A 20,522-nucleotide genomic window follows, 5' to 3' on the forward strand; every position below is an offset into this window, starting at 1 on the left:
ATCCCATCTTATCCCATCCCACCCCAGTCTTTTCCCTATGTGAACAGAATTCAGAAACACATTGTTCAGCATGTTCTTTACTATGATGGCAGTGCTGAAGTGATTTGAGGGAGATTTGGTTGCTATTTCTAGCATGTCAAGCGACCACATATAAGATTGTCATTGGTATTGGTGATAATGATGGTAGTAGTGTTGGTGGTAGTGGCAGTGACAGAGGTGGATGGTGATGGAAGCAGTGCTGTTGTTCTGGTGGTGGTGGTGATGGTGATGGTGATGGTGATGTTGGTGGTGGCGATGGTGGTGGCGATGGTGATGGTGGTGGTGTTAGTGGTGGTGGTGGTGGTGGTGGTGGGGATGGTGGTGGTGGCGATGGTTGTGGTGGTGATGGTGGTGGTGATGGTGGTGGTGATGGTGGTGGTGGTGATGGTGGTGGTGGTGGTGGTGATGGTGTTGATGATAGTGAGGGTGTTGGTGATCATGATGGTGGTGGTGATAGTGAAAGTGGTGTTGATGGTGTGGTGTGGTGGTGGTGATGGTGGTGGTGGTGTGATTGGTGGTGTGGTGTGATTGGTGGTGGTGGTGTGATTGGTGGTGGTGGTGTGATTGGTGGTGGTGGTGTGATTGGTGGTGCTGGTGCTGATGGTGGTGGTGGTAGCAGTAGTGGTTGTGGTGGTAGTGGTGTTGTTGTTATTGTTGGTGGTTGTGGTAGTACTGATGATGGTGACAGCAGTGTTGGTGGTAGTGGCAGTAGTGGTAACGGTAAAAGTAACGGCGTTGGTGTTGGTGGTGATGTTGGTGGCGTGGGCGATAGTGGCAATGGTGGTAATACGGAGGGGGAGGGTTCTTGGGATTAATGTTTGTTTTCACAACAGTATGACGCAATAGAAACTTAATGTGATCTGTTAGTATAAGCCCGATGGGATGTAGGTGGCTGTGGCGATGATGCTGTTGATAGTGCAGATGATGGCAATGATGGCGTTGGTAGTAGGAGTAACAATGAAGCTGGTGATGGTGATGAAGATGGCAGGCAGTGATGTTGTTGATGGAGGGGACGATGGTATTGTCAGCGATGGCTGATAGTGAAGATGGTGATGATGTTGATGGTGGTGATGATGATGATGATGATGATAGAAACGATAATGGTGGTAGAGGTGATGGTGGTGGTGGTGGTGGAGGTGATGCTGATGGTGGAGGAAGTGGTGATGGTGGTGATGTTGATGGTGGAGATGATGATGATAGAGACGATGATGGTGTTGGAGGTGATGCTGCTGGTGGTGGTGGTGGTGATGCTGGTGGTAGTGGAGGTGATGCTGATAGTGGAGTAATGGTGGTGGTGGTGGTGGTGGTGGTGGTGGTGATGGTGGTAGTGAAGCTGGTAGTGATGTTGGTGGTGGTGGTGATGATAATAGCAGTGATGGTGCCGGTAGAAGTGGTGTTGATAGTGGAAACAATAATGATGGTGGTGGTCATGGTGGTCGTGGTTGTGGTGGTGGTTGTGGTGGTGGTAGTGACGTTTGTGATACTGGGAATGATGAAGATGATGGTGATGATGATAATGATGATGGTCCTGATAATGATGAGAGTGAGGATGATGGAGGCGATAGTGCTTGTACAAGTGATGGTGATGGAGATGATGTAGGCGATGGTAGTGATGGTGTCGATGACAATGATGATGATGATGATGGCGGGAATAGTGTTGTTAGAGAAGCCAGTTATGGTTGAGGTGGTGTTGGAGATAATGGTGGCTGTGGTACTGTGGCGACAGTGGTGGAGTCAATGGTGGTGATGATGGGGTCTAGGAGTGTTTTTAGTGCATGTGTGTGGGTGGAGGTAATGCCAATAACATGAAAATATAAATACAAATATATATGAAAAAAAATTGTAAAAATAACAAACAAAGCTGGTGGTGTTGGAAAGTGATACAGAAGTTTGATCTCTGTCTACTAGGTGTCGGTGTGATCACTGTTGTAACATGAACTGAGAGAGAGAGAGAGAGAGAGAGAGAGAGAGAGAGAGAGAGAGAGAGAGAGAGAGAGAGAGAGAGAGAGAGAGAGAGAGAGAGAGAGAGAGAGAGGAGTGTGTTCAGAAAGAAATATCACAGTTGATGGAGGAAACAGATGTCACAGAAGTAATAGTTTTGCATCCTTCTGATGATCATCAACTGAACTGTTGTAGAATTTGAAGGAAAAGTGTGTGTTTATGTGTGTATATGTGTGTGTATGTATGTCTGTCTGTATGTTTGTGTGTGTGTGTGTGTGTGTGTGAGTGAGAGAGAGAGAGATGAGATATCTAGTGTTCACAGTATCTTATTTTATTTATGATGCGTATGACTCTCCTCTATGTGTTGTACACAGTGTGAGGTAGAGTCGTTAGAGTATTGGACAGACTGTTCCCCAGCATTTGTTCTGACCATCACCACTGACTTTTTGTTTCCGCTCCCTTCTCCTATAAGACTACATCTTTCTTTCCTCAAGCCACCCAACTGATCCACAGTGCTTGGTGCCAGCCATCCTATGGGTTTACATTTTACAATCTTATACTCTCTCTTTTACTCTTTTACTTGTTTCAATCATTTGACTGTGGCTATGCTGGAGCACCGCCTTTAGTCGAGCAAATCGCCCCAGGACTTATTCTTTGTAAGCTTAGTATTTATTCTATTGGTCTGTTTTGCTGAACTGCTAAGTTATGGGGACGTAAACACACCAGATTCGGTTGTTTAGCGATGTCTGGGGGACAAACACAGACACACAAACGTATACATACACATATACATACATATATATATATATATATATATATATATATATAATATATATATATATATATATTATATATATATATATATAAAGTTAATCCAAACATGAAAACACAAAGAGAAAACACAAAGAGAAAACACAACAACGCGAGGACGTGGAACAAATATAGTATTAGTGGACGCTCAGGAAGGATGGGAAGAAGGAGGGTTTAACGTTTCGAGCGGAGCTCTTCGTCAGAAACATAGGAAAAGGAAAGATCTAGAGAAGGGAAGACGGAGGTAAAAACAATCGCCAACGGTACACACACGGTCCTCAACGTTTGTGTTTGTCCCCCCAACATCGCTTGATAACCGATACTGGTGTGTTTACGTCCCTGTAACATATATATATATAATATATATACATATATGTATATATATATATATATAATATATATATTATATATAATATATATATATATATATACATACATACATATTACATATATACACAGGATTCTTTCATTTTCCGTCTACCAAATCCACTCACAAGGCTTTGGTTGACCTGACGCTACAGTAGAAGACACTTGCCCAAGGTGCCACACAGTGGGACTGAACCCAGAACCATGTGGTTCATAAGCAAGCTACTTACCACACAGCCACTCCTACGCATATGTTGAAAAGTTCTTGGCATTGAGCAAAAGAAAATACATGAGGATCAGTTAATTATGATTTTATCCAACATATCCCACACTTAAATCCACGCACTTATTGCAGTGGACCTTCAGTTGGGCCTCCAACCAGGCCTTTTGTGATACCCTTAAAGCCAGGAACTTTTCAGCAACCCCTTGTATGTATATTACAAATGGCCTGGTCAGGGTTTTTACAAGTTTCAACATGGGAATTTTGCTGAGTGTACAGTTTTTCCATACTGCATGGGATAGCTTCAAGGTTGACCTGCCTGCCCCAAGTCATGCTCTGATTCTTTCATTGCAGTCTGCTACTGTTCAATTTACACAATTGTACATGTGTTTGTGCATGCGAACTGCACATGAACACACACACACATTCAGACACACTCTCACACACACGTATATATACGTACGTATGTATATACATACATACATACACACAGACATGCACATCCATACATACACACACATAAACACATACATGTACAAAATCTATTTAAGTTTTACTATCTTTTATTTGCCTTCTGCTTCAAAGACAATTCTGCTTATGTTTTCTAAATACACCTAACTCCAAGAAAAACAAAGTCCTTTTTACTTTAATATATATATATATATATATATATATCATCATCATCATCATCATCATCATTTAACGTCCGTTTTCCATGCTAGCATGGGTTGGACGGTTTGACTGGGGTCTGGAAGCCATGGAGGCTACACCAGGCTCTAGTCTGATTTGGCAGTGTTTCTTCAGCTGGATGCCCTTCCTAACACCAACCACTCCGTGATATATATATATCATCATCATCATCATCCTCATTGTTTAACGTCCGCTTTCCATGCTAGCATGGGTTGGACGGTTCAACTGGGGTCTGGGGAGCCCGAAGGCTGCACCAGGCCAGTCAGATCTGGCAGTGTTTCTACAGCTGGATGCCCTTCCTAACGCCAACCACTCCGAGAGTATAGTGGGTGATTTTATGTGCCACTGACACAGGTGCCAGACGAGGCTGGCGAACGGCCATGCTCAGATGGTGTTTTTTATGTGCCACCGACACAGGTGCCAGACGAGGCTGGCGGACGGCCACGCTCGGATGGTGTTTTTTATGTGCCACCGACACAGGTGCCAGACGAGGCTGGCGAACGATCACGCTTGGATGGTGTTTTTTATGTGCCCAGAGCACGGAGGCCAGTCGATGCGGTACTGGCTACGGCCACGTTCGGATGGTTTTCTTATGTGCCACCGGCACTGGTACCACAAAGATACAAATTCCCTTGATGTTCATCTATTTTGATTTGGTTTGATTTTCACTTGCCTCAACAGGTCTTGACAAGTGTCCCAAGAAGGAAGGTATGTACAGGTGGACTGATTACGTCCCAGGTAGGGGCCACGGGTTATGGCCTCACTAGTCTTGCCGGGTCTTCTCACGCACAGCATACTTCCATAGGTCTCGGCCTCTAGTCATTTCCTTGGTGAGACCTAAAGTTCGAAGGTCGTGCTTCACCACCTCGTCCCAGGTTTTCCTGGGTCTACCTCTTCCACAGGTTCCCTCAACTGCTAGGGTGTAGCACTATATATATACCTTGATTTGTTTATTATTCAGGTGGTCCTATATAACATTATTTTGCTTCACATTGTTCTAAATTGTCGTGTCTATGATTCCTGATTACCCATTTATATTTTTGAATAACCATGCTGTGTTGGTAAAAATATCTTTATTTGCATTTTTCAGAACAAGGTAAGTTAATCATTTTCCTAAGCATTGTCAACTGAGCAGTCAGGTAAGTTATGCTTGATGAGCCTTCAGAAATGTAAAACTAGTCAGCTGATTCTCACTCTCTTCTGCTGAGCTCATGTTGTCTATCAACAGGTTATATTTCGATAACGGGACTATAAGCTTATTAATAGATTATATGTAACTTCCGTATGCACACTCGAATACATGTACTTATACATATAGGGCTTTTCAACTCAGTAATTTACATGCAAATATTTATAGCTTTATGTGTGTGCTTTGAGATATTTCCCAAAAAGAATCCTACATACATACATACATACATACATACGCCACACACACACACTCACACACACACGCACATGCACATGCATATGTATATATAGATGTATGTATATATATATATATATATATATATATATATATAATATATATATATATATATATATATAATTAAAAATTAAGGGTGCTGCAAGCAGCATCAGCACGCTAAAAATAGCAGCCAGAAGATGACTACAAATTTTCACTGATACACATTGATTGCATACCACTTGATATTAGTGTAAACAATAATATATATATATATATATATATATATATATATATATATATCATCATCATCATCATCATCGTTTCATGTCCGCTTTCCATGCTAGAATGGGTTGGATGATTTGACTGAGGACTGGTGAAGCAGATGGCTGCACCAGGCTCCAATCTTGATCTGGCTGAGTTTCTACAGCTGGATGCCCTTCCTAATGCCAACCACTCTGGGAGTGTAGTAGTTGCTTTTATATATATAACAGGTAATATTAATCACCACATCACAGCAGCTGTTCCCTGTTACTACTAATTTAACCCCTGGCAGATCTCCCGCCAGCTGGTTATCAGTGCAGTGCTGCACCCTAAATATTGGTAGCAGGGAGAGTGAATCCCTACTATCCTCTAGTAGACCACAGAATCATGAGACTGTCTCAGTTTCAAGATGGTTGGCTCATCCTCAATCGTGAGCACCTGGCTGCCAGAGCGATAGCCAGGATCTGCTCCAGCCAGCAATATATTGTGAACAAAGTGACCATTGGTCACTGATTTGCAACAAGCAAAATAGCTAGTCAAAAAATCTCAAGAAGACATCAGAGTAATAACTAAACTAATGAGTAAAGGTAATTGCCACATCAAAGTGGCTGTTCCATGAGCCAACCAGCTTGAAATTGAGTCAGTCTTGTGATCCTGTTGCTTGCTAGAGGATGGTATGAGTTCACTCCCCCTGCTAGCAATATATAGGGTGCAGCGCTGCACCAATAACCAGTTGGCAGAAGATCTGCCTCAGGTTAAACTAAGCATTTTGCCTGGTGTGCTAACAATTTTTCCAGCTCACCACCTCAAAGCCAAAAGAAATACTGCTAAGCATTTTGTCTGGCATCAAACGATCCAACTAGCTCCACCACTCTGACAGACAGATTGCTAATACTAAATATATTTATTGGATCGATTAATATCAAGAAATAAAAAAAGAAGTCAAACATATTAACATAAGAATAGCTCAGATAAAAACTAAGAAAAAGTGATATCGAAGTATTGAAGAACCATATTTCATTGAAAACATCTTCACTTCTGGTTTGTGAAAAATAAATTGGCTTCATTTTTGATATCTCAACATCAAAAACAATTTTCTTTTAATATCAGAGCAACTTAGATGCTGTCTTTGGAGTCTGACGGATTTGTTCTTTGTTTTTAAAATAACAAGGGTTATTATGGGGAAATAAAACAGTTGACAAGAATTAATATGGATCAATTTCTAAGTTCACAGGCATTAGCATGGAGAAATAAAAAAACTTACTGACATAAGAATGACATAAATAAAATTGATAATAAAAAAAGATTAAAAAACTGAAGAATTTTGTTCAAAACAACTCTACTAAAAATTATTGGAAAAAAAATCCCTTCAAAAACATTGTTATTTCATTTAAAAAAAAGTTATTTCTAACATCATGGTGATGATAATGATGATGAAGACAATAAAAAAACAACTGTCATCCATAAACAAGTATGATTTGGTATCATGTACCATGGAGTCAGTAATGTTTTAGGTAACTTATGTAGTCATGAGTAGTTGTGAGTGTAGCGCTGATGCAGTCTCTTTCTCTCCCCCTCTTCATCCCAGTGGCACGTGGAGGATACGAGAGCTGGAGAAAGAGAGACAGAGAGAGAAAAAGGCTGAGGCTGCATCAGCGCTAGGCTGGTCCTCATTTTTAGGTGAATAGATTTGAGCAATGTTAAATGATGTGCCTTGCTTAAGGATACAATTGCACCACCCAGTCCAACAAGTTATCAAGCAAAATCTTCCCTTCTTTTGACTGAAGAAATCAAAAGCAGCAGTCTTGTTTTCTTCCAAATTCTACCTTTTAACAACCATTTCTAACTTCTCAAATTATTCTCCCAGTTCATACGAAAGATGTGAATGTAAATTTTCAAAGTATTTTGTTGCATTTTACCTTTTTACTTGTTTCAGTCATTGGGCTATGGGCATGTTGGGCTGCTGCCTTGAAGGGCTCAGCTGAACAAAGCAACTCCAGTACTTATTCCCAAGTCTTGTACTTATTCTGTCAGTCTTTTTTGCCAAACTGCTAAGTTACAGGGAAATATAGAAACCAACACTAGTTGTCAAGGAATGGAGGGTGGGTCAAACGCAAATACAGAGACACATAGTGATGAGTGCCACATCATTCCACATCATGCCACATCTTCCATGTGGCATGATGCTTGAACAACTGTGAAGATCTCTTCACATGAAACCATTGGTTACCTTGCTAACTCATAAGTAAAGTGTGTGTGTGTGTGTGTGTGTGTGTTGTGTGTGTGTGTTGTGCATGTGTTGTGTGTGTGCATGTGTGTGTGTATATAAATTTATATAAATAAGGATAAGATCGTTATTTAAATATCGAACTTATCAAGTGGCCAGCATGGGAATAAAAACCTTCAAAGGTAATAACTATTATTAAAATTATAATTTAAGGTATCTCTTAGATACCCTAAATTATAATTTTAATTATATATATATATATATATATATAAACTTACTGTTAACAAAAGTCAGGATGCGTAGCATTCAGCTACTCAATAAATGAAAAATGCATTAAATACTAAAAAAAGTACACAAAGTACAGACACAGAAGGATCCTAATTTTTCATCATTTATCAACTGAAATTCTAGTACACAGTTTCATGCCTTTAACGATAAGACTGAGAACTTTGCATATTGGCAGCACCTGCAAAATTTGCAGAGAATTTGGACTTCAGCAAACAAAACAATACAGAGTGGACATATGAAGGAAAACAAATGTAATTTGAAATGATTGACAAAGAACAGAATAAACATGGCTTTTGGCCAAACATGAGCATGATGGGTAATACCTGGAAGCAATCTTGAATGGAGATATCATTCTCATGTTTGGCAGAAAGGCCGTATTTATTCCCCCTTCGTCAATCGTTTCAAATTACATTTGTATTCTTTCATATGTCCACTCTGTATTGTTTTGCTTGCTTGAGCCCTAATTCTCTGCAAATTTTGCAGATGCCACCAATATGCAAAGTTCTCAGTCTTATCGTTAAAGGCATGAAACTGTGTATTAGCATTTCGGTCGATAACTGATGAAGAATTAGGGTCCTTCTGCGTTTGTCCTATGCTTACGTTTTTTAGTATTTATTGCATTTTTCATTTATTAGCATGGACTTTGTCAGTGAACAGGTCGCGGATTTTAGCGACGAAAATATTTTGACAAATTAAACTTAAATGTTGAAGTGAATCGAACGGCTTTTGTGTGTTTCTTAAATGGCTTATAAACACCTTCCACGCTGCAATTGTTTTCGTTTCAGCACACGATCTCAGATCAAATTACTTGCTATGCGAGTACATCTCCGTAATATATATATATATATATATATATATATATATATTATATATATATATTATATATATATATATATATTATATATATGTATGATGAGTTTCTATCAAATTTACTCACAAAGAATTGGCCTGCTCAGGGCAATAGTAGAAGACATTTGCCTAAGATGTCACAGAGTGGAACTGAACCAGATACCATGTGGTTCAAAAACTAGCTTATTAATCACAGTCATGCCTACACCATTATGTGTGTGTGTGTGTGGTGTGTGTGTGTATGTGTGTGTGTATGTGTGTGTGTGCGTGCGTGTATATACATACATATGTGTTTGCATATATATATATAATATATAAAAGTAAAATTTATTATAAAATTTATTCTAATATGTGCAAAACAAATACAAATTGAAAGAAACTAACAAAATATGTACATAGAAGTTCAGCATAATGTATATTCATGCAAAAAATTGTTTGACACACTATTCATAAATAAATTTAAATTATAAAATGTAAAAAAAAAAAATGTAAAAAATTAACTTGTTTTTAAATAGCTGTCAGACTGGATGAAGTCTTTTCACAAAATGTTTGTTACACTAGAGAAGTCTGGGTATTTATTTTTAATTAATTACACTAATTGTGTGAAAAAAACATTATGAATTTCTGCTTTTATGTTTCCATTTCTCAATTAATTGTTCTGAGGTTATGAAGGAAAAATGTTTTATTTGGCAGTTTTCTTTCAGAAAATGCTCGGTTAATTTTATTTAGGAAAAACCACAAATTTATGATGTAGTAAAATATATAGCTGATGTAATCTTGTATAGTAATCTAGGATAGCAATCATTTAATTTCCATCTAAAAAGCGAATTCAGGTAACGTGTCACTTCAGTTTTGCAGATACAGTACCTAAAACCCAAAATTTTCCACCTTATGAATAAACCAAACAGGAATGTTATATTTTCTTTTAAAAAAGGTGTATCTGTGGGTGAAGTGGCAGAATTGTTAACACGTCAGGTGAAATGTTTTGTGGCATTTTATCTGTCTTCGAGTTCTAAGTTCAAATTCTACTGAGGTCAACTTTACTTTTCATCCTTTTGGGGTCGACAAAATAGGTACCAATAGAGTACTGGGGTTGATGTAATCGACTTCTCTGAAATTGTCGACCTTGTGCCAGAGTTTGAAATCTATATTTCATCTGTCCTTACATTCTGAGTTCAAATTCTGTTGAGGCAGACTTATCATTTCAGGGTCGATAAAATAAGTACCAGTTGAGTACTGGGGGCTGATGAAATCAACTTAACTATTCCTGGGTATGAGTATAGAAAACTGCATCCTTCTGTCAACCCATGTTGAGCCAATGTGGCAGAGAAGGCTCATCAAACCGGGATGATCTCAAGTTCAAATACATAGTCTCTAACATCAGACTGTGATTGGTGGAGAGAACATGCTGAGGCCTTTGTCCAGTAGTGGACTGAACGTAGGCAGTCCAATCCAATCTAATCCAATCTGTTGGGTATCATAGGCTTAACATTCACAACTTTTAATTACAGATTAGATTTACCAGTAATCAAACTCATGGCCATATGATCATGAGCTGAACACCCTAGCCACTAAGCTATGCCCCTCCATATATACATAGACACACAGACACACACACATACACACACACACACACAGACACACACACATTAGTTAGTCATCCATAGATCAGTGAAAATGTACACTCTAAAAGAGATTTTGAGATCTTATACTCTAATATTGTTGAGTAGAATATTCCTGGTCATGGCATGTAAACTGTCAGAAATCTACCATTAGCTTTGTATCTACTATTGCACTTAGGTCATCAAGTACAATAGTTGACATGAAACCAATGGTAACTAGCTGAGCAGTTCGAAGCCATAACCAGAAATATACTACTTGACAATATCACCGTGACTGACCAGGCTATCAGATGTTGCTACATATTGCTGGTTACAATGTGCTTTTCAATGTTTTAGCCTTCAAATGCAGCCACCCCGCTGGCTAAGCGAGCAGGCCAACAGAGGAAACAGTGAGAGAAAGTTGTGGCAAAAGAGTACAGCAGGGATTGCCACCATCCCCTACTGGAGCCTCATGGAGCTTTAGATGTTTTTGCTCAATAAACACTCACAACGTCCGGTCTGGGAATTGAAACCGCAATCCTATGACCGCAAGTCTGCTGCCCTAACCACTGGGCCATTGCGCCTCCACTCGGCAATATATAAGTATATATATAAGTATTTATATATTCGTTTGTAGAAATACATAAATCTGGAGAAGCACAATCTAAAATGTAGAATGGTTAATATCATAGTCAGGTTTATGGGATTACCCTGGATTTTTCGCTCATAAGAGGAATAGCCTTACCGCGTATTGTCAGACCCCAAACACTATTCAGGTTAGCAGTGTTTGGGGTCTGATGATACACTGTAAGGCTATACCCCGTATGAGTGAGAAACCCAGGGTAACCTCATAAACCGGCCTACCCTACTATAATATAAGTATATATATATATATATATACACACATACATATATATATACATATACATACATATATATACATATACATACATATATGTATATAGGTGTGTGTTTGTATTGTTTTGATATTATATATTTTATGAGTTCATAATCAGCTGATTCTCAGCTTTAAAAAGTTATGGACAAAACAAAATAAAAATAAGAATCTCTTTTTATCGACAATATTGGTACTGCATTATTTATCTTTGTTTATATATGAAAATATAAATGTTGTATATTTAAATAGTTTTGAATAAAAAAAAAAAAATTATTATTACTCTCTAAAATTTTCACATCTCACTGGACATAAAACTGTATATGAAATACAGTTCTGCTGTCATGACAATAGTCTTATGTGTAAATAAAAATCAATAAAGAAGCATAAACTGGTTATTTTGCAAACATTTTGAATAATGTAGTATATATGTTACAAAATAAGATGGAAATACGTAGACAAAAATACCAGCACAAAGTATTGATGAATAAAATTACCTCTTCTTTTTATTGTTTAAAATATAGATTGCAGCTCTTACTGCAAGGTACCATGAGTAAATATCTCCTGCTACCAAAGCCTTGTGTGTGGATTGTTTGTTCTTTCTTGAGCCATGCTTGGCTCATAAGGGCTGGTTTCCCAGTTTCCTTGGCGTATAGGTTCCCCACCTGGACAGGACACCTGTCCGTTGCAGGTGAGCTGCAAGATGCAGGAGGAAAGAGTGAGAGAAATTTGTGGTGAAAGAGTCAGCAGAAGTTCGCCATTACCTTCTGTCGGAGCTGCATGGAGCTTAGGTGTTTTCACTCATAAAAACACAAGTTGCCCAGTCTGAGATTCGAACCCGTGATTCCTTGACTGCGATTCCGCTGCTCTGAGCACTAGGCCATGTACTTCCACTGTGTGTGGATTAGGTAGACAGAAATTGAAAGAAAGTTGTCATATATGTATATATATATAATATATATATATATATGAATGTGTGGTGTGTGTATGTGTGTGTGTGTATGTGTCTCCTTGTTTTGATATTGTGTGAAGTTGTATATGAGAGTCACAGCAGTGTCATTCATCTCCAATATTCTGTGAAAACATGTCTGGCCATGAGAAAATATTACCTCTGCTTGCAAACAAGTGAGGGTTGGTGACAGATAGGGCATCAGGCCATAGAAAATTGGCTTCAATAAATGGACCTTTTCTGTTTGGATTTCACTTTTCAATTTCCGTGAGTCATCAGAGGATGTGCAGATTAGTTATGGTTCAGTGCAGTCCATTATCACTGAAGATTTGGGTATGAGACATGTGTCTGCCAAGTTTGTGCCAAAACTGCTGACCAAAAAGATACTTGGGTTTCAGGGCAAAATTTGATGTAGATTCTCTGTTCAACTTTCCTTGTCATGGTTAATGTGACGATCACACACCTTCCTTCCAAGTATTGCTGTAAACAGGGAAATCAAGCTAGAACATTAAAACTTAGTGCACATGCACAGCAGAGTTCAAGGTCAATCTGTGCCTAGCGGCTTCACTTTGCGTGCTTTAGCTTTGTTACTATGGCAACAGTCCGGATACTTATTGAGCAGACCACGTATATATATATATGTGTGTGTGTGTATATATATATATATATATATATTTGATTATAATCATCCATTTTGAATTATATGGATTATACCATACAAAATTCTGGTGCCTTTAACTTAAGTACCATATTCATCTGAATCTATATACCATAAATCCTCAAGTATAATCGCATTTTTTCCCAAAATTTAAAGGTCAAAATCCCTAGTGCGTACTACATATGAGGTTAAAAATGAAGAATATTTTCTAAGCAATGTCCGAGTCTCTATTTTCTGTCCAGCAATGTTTATTCAGACGCATTTTGTGATGACAGGCGCGAAAATACCTCAAGTTAAGCCTGAAAGCAATGAAGTCATAAAAGAATCATCCATAACTTGCAGTAAGCAACATTTAATAAATGTTATTACTGTTATTTCTTTATTTTCTGCAAACAAAATGCACAAAAAAGCTACATGTTTGCATTATGTTATATATACAATAATAATAAAGAACATTACCATATACATTTTTACAAACCAAGGATGTTATATAGACCTCCTTGATTCAAGTTTTAGGTTTTTCAGAAGTACAGCCCCGTAAAAATCCCCTGCATATTATACTCAAGGGCGGACTATACTCGAGGATTTATGGTATATATATATATATATATATATATATATATATATATATATATATATGTGTGTGTGTGTATATATATATATATATATATATATATTATATATATATATAATTAGTATTCAGCTAATTAAACGACCTGTTATATTATTATTTCCATTATTACATAAGTGGTGAAAGTATCATAGACCATAACAACTAATTGCTTTTGATGTGAACGTCAGAGGAGGGAGACAGAGAGGACAAAGACAAATGAAGATACTCTGCTACTGTTAATGATATTACTAGATTAATTAGATAATTGCTAACACCATAGACAATAATTAAACATGACTTCAATTTAGAGTTTATCCTTCTTCAAATTCCATTATATTATAAGCTGTTTAATTATAATAATTTATTAAAGTTTATGCAACATAATTCTTTTAGCTTTCATCTCATATTTGTTTCAGTCATTGGTCTTTGGCCATGCTGGGGCATCACATTCAAATGATTTTAGTCAAACAAATTAGTTCCAGTACTTATTTTTAAAAAAACCTGGTGTTTATTCTCCTGTGCAGGTGGCACATAAAAAGCACCATTTGAGCATGGCTGTTGCCAGGACTGCCTGACTGGCCCCCGTGCCGGTGGCATGTAAAAGCACCCACTACACTCTCAGAGTGGTTGGCGTTAGGAAGGGCATCCAGCTGTAGAAACTCTGCCAGATCAGACTAGAGTCTGGTGCAGCCATCTGGTTCACCAGACCTCAGTCAAATCGTCCAACCCATGCTAGCATGGAAAGCGGACGTTAAACGATGATGATGATGATGTCTCATATGCCAAACTGCTAAGTTGCAGGGACGTAAACAAACGAATACCAGTTGTTAAGTGGTAGTGGAGGCAAACACAAACATATATATATATATACGCACACATAGATGTAGGCATACACACACACAAACATTAGATGGGTTTATTTCAGTTTACGGTAACCAGATCCACTTACAAGGTTTTGTTTGGCTCAGGGCTATTGTAGAAGACACTTGCCCAAATTGCCATGCGATGGGACTGAACCTTGAACAATGAGGTTGGGAAGCAAGTGACTTACCACACAACCATGCTTGAATATTTTTCAGTTTTGTTGTATTTTGTTGGAAGCTAAATACAAAAATAGACAGAAACCCACCATGCTGGAAATAGCAGCCAAAACTTGTCCCTAAAACCACATTAAATGTTCATACAGCACCAGGATGTATGAACATTTAATGTGGTTTTAGAGTCAAGTTTTGGCTGCTATTTCCAGCGTGGTGGTATCTCTTAGATACCCTAAATTATAATTTTAATATAATAATTATTACCTTTGAAGGTTTTTATTCCTATGCTGGCCACCTGATAAGATCGATATTTAAATTAACAATCTTATCCTTATTTATATAAATATAAATATATAAAGTTGATGAACCACCTATTGATCCCCTCCATTTTCTTATTGCTATATATATATATATATATATATATATATATATATATATAGGGAGAATTCATGAAAAAACAAAAGATGAAGACAGGTGGTGTAGAAAACAAACAGATGTATTAGTATAATGCTCGGGAATTGAAAAAGTCTTTAACATTTCGAGCCTACACTCTTCTACAGAAAGGAACACAGAAAGAAACAAGGAGAGAAAAAAAAATGTGTGTAGTGGCTACCGATCTATCATGGTAATATATATATGCTGGTTTTCTTTCAATTTCCATTTACCGTTTCCACTTACAAGGCTTTGGTCAGCCTAGTGTTACAGAAAATACTCACCCAAAGTGCCATGCAATAGGACTGAACTCAAGACCACATGAATGAGAAGTGAGCTTCTTAACCACACAGTCATGTCTGTGCCTATGCAAAATATCAAAAGAATGTTTGCTCGTCTATTTGATAATTTTATAGTTCAATATAATAGTCTAACATACTTTGTGTGTATAGAATGGAATTTAAAACCAGGTTGTTCCTCAAACTAGCTTCATTTTACTAATGGAATTGTATGATTTCTGTCTCAAATATCCTTTGAAGAAGTATGGATATCTCAAATTTGAATCACTGTTCTGTTTTCTATATAAATCATGTATCTTTATTCACGCAAGCATGTATCTGACTCATACACTGTTCACTTTCGAGACATTTGTACATTACTGCATATGCTTTATACGCACTTTTGACAAGTTGTGGTGCACCTGAGCACTGTATACAATAATTTCATTATTATTATTATTATTAGTTTTATTTTTAGTTTCATTACAACATTTTCTGAGCAGAAGACAAAAATGAATAATGTTAATGTTTTTTTTGAAAGAACCTCAGTGATGTGACCAAAACATAATTGTTTGGGAAAATAAACTGAAATAGGATAATACATACAAGCATACAAGGTGGCCCTCTGAATTGAACCTAAGGGCCTGTCTAAAAATGTAGGTATGAATTCTGACATGCAGATCCAGTTAGAATGCTTGTGTCTCTTGTTGTTGGGCATGGCTTTGTAGTCTCTGTTGCAGTTGTCCATGTTACATTTTACAGTCTTTACAATATTCACAGAGCATTCAGCTGCTGTCATGATGTCAGAATTTTGATACCTGACAAGAATCATCATGATACAGATAACTCTTTTCCAATATTCAAATAACTTAATCTTTATGTCATCCAATGCCACTGACTGTTCACCAACACATCAAACTGTTCCACATAAAAGGAGACATTAAAAAAATCGTCAAATTTAGCCCAGACCTTGTATATACTTAATATCTGTATATATATGTGGAGGCGCAATGGCCCAGTGGTTAGGGCATTGGACTCGTGGTTGTAGGATTGCCGTTTTGATTGCCGTTGTAGGATTCCCAGACCGGGCGTTGTGAGTGTTTATTGAACAAAAACACCCAAAGTTCTACGAGGCTCTGGCAGGGGGTGGTGGCGATCCCTGCTGTTCTCTTTCGCCACAACTTTCACTCTTTCTTCTGTTGGCCTGCTTGCTTAGCCAGCAGGGTGGCGTCATTTGGAGGCTAAAACAATGCGAAGCGCATTGTGACCAGCGATGTGTATCAACATCTGATAGCCTGGTCAGTCACGGTGATATATATATAAATGGATGAATGAATTATCCTTTGTTTACCATTAACATGGAAAATTCAATAAACAGTTACCAGGGTAGCAAAATTCACGCAAGTAACACGGATGAAGTGACTTATTCAAAGGTAGAAACTCCGGGTTAATGAGCAGTAATTTGTGTAGTATATATATATATATATGTATATGAGACCTTGTAGGGTATTTTTTAAAAGCCCCTTAAGTCTAAATCTAGTACTGACAACTTTTAGCTGAAGAGACCTAATAAGATACAAACATGCCCATTGCTTTCACCAGTCTGATTAACTAACAAGATTCTCTTTTATTTGTATAGTCTTTATTTTCCATTAAAAAAATTCGCTAGGCTGGTATTAAGAGATTCATCTCATCTCTCTTGCTCGTTGTTATATTAAAGAGCTAAGAAAGGATTTCTCGTCTACCCTTTTGTTATCATATTTCTGTTGATTCACACTGCCTTTCTTTGAATTAATTTTGAAAATCATGAAGAATGCATTAAAATGTCACCATTGTTAAGTTTTAGTTTGGAATACAAATTAATATGAAATTTTGATAGAAAGTTTTAATTTAGATCACTTCAAAATGAAGTTGTATCACAGAATCAAGTGTGATTTCAGGTGGGTATCAAAAGGGTAGGCGATCTCAGTTAATCAAAGTTTTTCAAATCAGTATATTACGCATGAAAAGACGTTCAGTATTCAGTATTTTAGAATGCTTTCCTTGAAATACTTTCCCGTGTCATATTATACGTGTGATGAAAGGCGGCGAGCTGGCAGAAACGTTAGCATGCCGGGCGAAATGCTTAGCAGTATTTCGTCTGCCGCTACGTTCTGAGTTCAAATTCCGCCGAGGTCGACTTTGCCTTCCATCCTTTCAGGGTTGATTAAATAAGTAACAGTTATGCACTGTCGTCGATGTAATCGACTTAATCCGTTTGTCTGTCCTTGTTTGTCCCCTCTGTGTTTACCCCCATGTGGGTAGTAAAGAAATAGGTATTTTGTCTGCCGCTACGTTCTGAGTTCAAATTCTGCCGAGGACGACTTTGCCTTTTATCCTTTCGGGGTCGATTAAATAAGTACCAGTTACGCACTGGGGTCGATATAATCGACTTAATCCGTTTGTCTCTGCTTGTTTGTCCTCTCTGTGTTTGTGAGTAGTAAAGAAATAGGTATTTCGTCTGTGGCTATGTTCAGAGTTCAAATTCCGCCAAGGTCGACTTTGCTTTTCATCCCTTTCGGGGGTCGATAAATTAAGTACCACTTGCATACTGAGGTCGATCTAATCGACTGCTCCCACAAAAAATTTCGGGCCTTGTGCCTAGAGTAGAAAAGAATATTATACGTGTGATTTCAGGCGGCGAGCTGACAAAATTGTTAGCAAGCAGGGGAAAATGCTTAGCAGCATTTTGTCCGCTTTTACATTCTGAGTTGAGATAATGCCAAGACCGACTTTGCCTTTCATCCTTTGGAAGTTGATAAAATAAGTACCAGTTGAACGACTTACCCCCTCCCTCTAACTTGCTGGCCTTGTGCCAAAATTTGAAATCAATATTATACGCGTAGTGTTTATAGACGTGTGTATGTAGAACGACATGTTCATTATTAAAAAAAAAACTGAAGGGACTGTATTTCAAATTTTACAGCAACAATAATTTTTCTTATTTTTGATTCTTTACGTTAAAAATCCTTATTGCTGTTGCTGACTTTATAAAGGCACAGGATCAAAGGCGACAAAGCAGTCACTACCGTGACATTTCTTTTGTACGTCAGAGACGACGTGGGGCTCTCTCTATTGTAGTGCTTTTCCTTCGAGGTAGGGCGCTGCGAGAACCGAAAATAAATAAACGGTAGACAAATTGCTATGGTTAATAGAATCAGGATGGTTTTTAAATATTAAAACTTGTCCAACACCTTGGCAAAAAAAGAAGAGTTTATATGAATGTAAAGTCAGCTTTTTTTCTCATTTATAAAGAGCAGGGTACAAAAATATTCACTGATATTTTCTTTGAGAACCATTGTTGTACAGCATAATACACGAGCAAAACAATCATTTATAATTTTGGCACTGGGGGACCAAAATTTAGAGGGACTGGGTAAGTCAATTGCATCGACTCCATTGTTCTATTGGTACTTTATTTTATCGTCTACAGAGGTATCTTTACCGTTTGTTAAAGAATATTTTCTCAAAGTTCTCTACTTGAATTATGACCAGACACAGGTACACAGTATCATTTGAAGTTGTATAAATACATATTGTTTGAGTGTGCGACAACATTCATAAAAGTTACAGAAGCATCCGCATTTCATATTTTCCCAAAGCCAAACAGTATGTACTTATATACTAAGTATTTCATAATTGAATACGCGTATTTCCATTATTTAAAATTTCCCAAATGGCGGTGAGCTGGCAATAGTTACTACGCTAAATTAAAATTCGCTGAATTTTTAGCCATTCGGGATTGATGAAATAAGTACCAGTTGAGTATGAGGTCTTAATTTTGCTCGTATCGAGCTGGCAAGATCACTTAGTGTGTCGCACAAAATGCTTAAAGGCATTTCTTCCGGCTCTTAACGTTTTGAGTTCAACTTTGAGATCAACGTTGCCTTTCATTCCTCAGGAATCGATAAAATAAAGCATCAATCAAATACCTATTTCTTTACTACCCACAGAGGACAAACGGATCAAGTCGATTACATCGACTCCAGTGCGTAACTGGTACTTATTTAATCGACCCCGAAAGGATGAAAGGCAAAGTCGACCTCGGCGGAATTTGAACTCAGAATGTAACGGTAGACGAAATACCTATTTCTTTACTACCCACAAGGGGCTAAACGCAGAGAGGACAAACAAGGACCGACACACGGATTAAGTCGATTACATCAACTCCAGTGCGTAACTGGTACTTATTTAATCGACCCCGAAAGGATGAAACGCAAAGTCGACCTCGGCGGAATTTGATCTCAGAACGTAACCGCAGACGAAATACCACTAAGCATTTCGCCCGGCGTGCTAACGTTTCTGCCAGCTCGCCGCCTTGCATCAGTCAAATACCGGGTAAATGGTATCAACTAACTCTCCTTTATTTCGTCTGTCTTTATGTTCTGAGTTCAAATTCCGCCGAGGTCGACTTTGCCTTTCATCCTTTCGGGGTCGATTAAATAAGTACCAGTTACGCACTGGGGTCGATCTAATCGACTTAATCCGTTTGTCTGTCCTTGTTTGTCCTCTCTGTGTTTAGCCCCTTGTGGGTAGTAAAGAAATAGGTATCAACTAACTCGCTTTCCCCACTGAAGAGAAGGAAAAAAAAAAAAGAGGCCTTGTGCTTAAACGTTAATTATTGACTTTGTGCCTAAAACAGAAATCACGATTTTGCTCGTGTAAAGCGGGTGAGCTGACAAAATCGCTTGAGCTTCGGAAGAAATGTCCTGTGATATTTGGGATTAAATCCCGCTGAGGTCAACTTTGCTTTTCATCCTTTCATGATCGATTAAGTACCAGTGAAATACTCCCCTCATATCGCTGTCCTTGTGCCTTAAACAGATACGTTATTTACATTATTTTGCTTGAGTAAAGACAAGAACATCGGAAGAAATCTTTTGCGGCATTTGTTCTGACTTTTTACTAATTTCTCATCCTGCCG

This window comes from Octopus sinensis, linkage group LG7 (genome assembly GCF_006345805.1).
Source record: "Octopus sinensis linkage group LG7, ASM634580v1, whole genome shotgun sequence".
Lineage (NCBI taxonomy): Eukaryota > Metazoa > Mollusca > Cephalopoda > Octopoda > Octopodidae > Octopus > Octopus sinensis.